Below are 3,195 nucleotides of genomic sequence, written 5' to 3'. Positions count from 1 at the left end.
AGGGTGCTACCTGATAACAAATGGAGAGAGACTTTTCTGTGTGCTATTCCTGGTACTTCACCCTCTTCATCTGTTGCTGAGGAAGGCTTGATAGGAGGAAGCATCCTAGTCACCAAGATGATGAGACCAGTTTCGCTTCTTCTAGTGGACAGAAGAAGTAATCCTCTTGAAGAAAAGGATTGGCCTCCAAATTCTCTGCAGAAGACCCTTGCAGGCCTGTAGAAGAGGGGACATAAAGGGGGGGTACTGTAACATCCCTGGCGGTGTGCTTGCATGGTGCACCACCTCCCACCATGCAAGACCGCAATCTTACCCATCAGTCCAGCCTGCAAACCGAGTTCCAGTTCATGCTGTGAGTTCATGCTGTGTGCATGTCTCTTGACTGACTGCTTAGGGCGGGGGCCCGGTTACTTCCTAATTCTTATAGCTGCTGTCTGTACGCCAGTCTTACCTGCCTGTTCCTGCATTCCCCGGTGTGGGTCAACAGCTGTGACCAGGGTCTGACCTGGAGTAGCCCCTGGTCCCTTTGTTCGGTTCCTCCCTTGTTCACGGAGTCGTTAGCCACCGTGCGACCCTGGTCGGATCGGGTTGATATTTAGTTACGCCCCTCCAGGCACTCCTCGGTTCATGGTACAGTGGGATCACTAATCACACTCACACCAGTCAGTCCGGGCGCGTGTGTAACACTGCGGGGCTTGTGGGGGCTCTGGGGTGACGCTGCGGGGCTTGTGAGGGCATGCTGTGGTTTGTTGGGGCTCTGTGGGCATGCAGCAGGCTCTGTGGAGGCATGCTGTGGGTTTTGGAGGGGGGGGATTATGCACGCTTGGGGCTCTCTGGGGGGGCATGCTGCGGGCTCTGTGGGGGCATGCTGCGGGCTCTGTGGGGATGCTGGGGGAGACTGTGGGCACTCTGGGGGGATGCTGCAAGGCTTGTAGGGGCTCTGGAGGGATGCTGCGGGCTTGTGGGGGCTCTGGGGGGGACTGTGGGCACTCTAGGGGGGCGATGTGAGGTTTGCATGCACTCTAGGAGGACGCATGCTGCGGGACTGTGGGCACTCTAGGGGGATGCTGTGAGGTTTGGGGGCTCTGGAGGCATGCTACAGGCTTGTGGGGGCTCTGGGGGGATGTTGCGGGTTGGTGGTGGCTCTGGGGGGCATGCTGTGGGCTTGTGGGGGCTCTGGAGGCATGCTGCGGGTTTGTGGGGGCTCTGGGGGGATGCTGCGGGCTAGTGGGGGCTCTGGGGGGATAGTGGGGGTCTGGCGGATGCTGCAGGCTTGTGGTGGCTCTGGGGGGATGCTTCGGGCTTTGGGGGGATGCTGTGGGCTTGTGGGGGTTTTGGGGGATGCTGCAGGGCTTGTGGTGGCTCTGGGGGGGACACTGCGGGCTTGTGGGTGCTCTGGGGGGATGCTTCGGGCTTTGGGGGGATGCTGTGGGCTTGTGGGGGCTTTGGGGGATGCTGCGGGCTTGTGGGGGCTCTGGGGGGGACTGTGGGCACTCTAGGGGGGGCGTTCCGAGGTTTGCATGCACTCTAGGGGGACACATGCTGCGGGACTGTGGGCACTCTAGGGGGACGCTGTGAGGTTTGGGGGCTCTGGAGGCATGCTGTGGGTTTGTGGGGGCTCTGCGGGGATGTTGCGAGCTGGTGGTCGCTCTGGGGGGACACGCTGTGGGCTTGTGGGGGCTCTGGAGGCATGCTACAGGTTTGTGGGGGCTCTGAGGTGATGCTGCAGGCTGGTGGGGGCTCTGGGGGGATTCTGCAAGGTTTGTGGGGGCACGCTGTGGGCTGGTGGTGGCTCTGGAGAGATTCTGGGGGCATGCTGCGGGCTTTGAGGTGATGCTGTGGGCTTTGAGGTGATGCTGCGGGTTTGTGGGGGCTCTGGGGCCATGCTGCAAAGTTTGTGGGGGCATCCTGTGGGCTCTGGGGTGATGCTGCAGGTTTGTGGGGCATCTGGGGGGATGCTGCGGGGCTTGGGGGGGCGCTGCAGGGCTTGTGGGGGCTCTGGCGGGAAGCTGCGAGGTTTGTGAGGGCTCTGGGGCCATGCTGCAAAGTTTGTGGGGGCATGCTGTGGGCTCTGCGGTGATGCTGCAGGTTTGTGGGGGCTCTGGGGGGACGCTGCGGGTCTTGGGGGGACGCTGTGGGGCTTTTGGGGGCTCTGGGGGGAAGCTGCGAGGTTTGTGGGGGCTCTGGGGGGATTCTGCGGGTTTGTGGGGGCTCTAGGGGGATGCTGCAGGCTGGTAGTGGCTCTGGGGGGATGGTGGGGACGCTGCAGGCTTGTGGGGGCTCTAGGGGGGACTGGGCACTCTGGGGGGACGCTGCGAGGTTTGTGGGGGCTCTGGGGGGATGCTGCTGGTTTGTGCATGCTCTGGAGGGATGCTGTGGGCTGGTGGTGGCTCTGGGGGGATGCTGGTGGGGACACTGCAGGCTTGTGGGTGCTCTGGGGGCATGCTTCAAGGTTTGTGGGGGCACTGGGGGCATGCTGCGAGGTTTGTAGGGGCTCTGGGTGCATGCTGCGAGGTTTGTGGGTGCTCTGGGGACGTGCTGCGAGGTTTGTGGGTGCTCTGGGGGGATGCTGCGGGTTTGTGGGGGCTCTAGGGGGATGCTGCAGGCTGGTAGTGGCTCTGGGGGGATGGTGGGGACGCTGCAGGCTTGTGGGGGCTCTAGGGGTGACTGGGCACTCTGGGGGGACGCTGCGAGGTTTGTTGGGGCTCTGGGGGGGATGCTGCTGGTTTGTGCATGCTCTGGAGGGATGCTGTGGGCTGGTGGTGGCTCTGGGGGGATGCTGGTGGGGACACTGCAGGCTTGTGGGTGCTCTGGGGGCATGCTTCAAGGTTTGTGGGGGCACTGGGGGCATGCTGCGAGGTTTGTAGGGGCTCTGGGTGCATGCTGCGAGGTTTGTGGGTGCTCTGGGGACGTGCTGCGAGGTTTGTGGGTGCTCTGTGGGGATGCTGCGGGTTTGTGGGGGCTCTGGGGGGATGCTGTGGGATGGTGGTGGCTCTGGAGGGATTGTGGGGGCTCTGGGGGGATGCTGCGGGCTTGTGGTGGCTCTGGAGGGATTGTGGGGGCTCTGGGGGGATGCTGCAGACCGGTGGTGGCTCTGGGGAAGGGGGGGTGATGGTGCAAGTCTGTGAGGCTCTAGGGAAGGGGGGGATGATGGTGCACACCTGTGGGGGCTCTGGGGAAGGGGGGGTGATGGTG

Source organism: Phyllobates terribilis, unplaced genomic scaffold (assembly GCF_046119375.1).
Source record: "Phyllobates terribilis strain yellow unplaced genomic scaffold, ASM4611937v1 Scaffold_329__1_contigs__length_2103183, whole genome shotgun sequence".
Lineage (NCBI taxonomy): Eukaryota > Metazoa > Chordata > Amphibia > Anura > Dendrobatidae > Phyllobates > Phyllobates terribilis.
The sequence above is the reverse complement of the archived record's forward strand: the minus strand, read 5'-3'. Positions refer to the sequence as shown.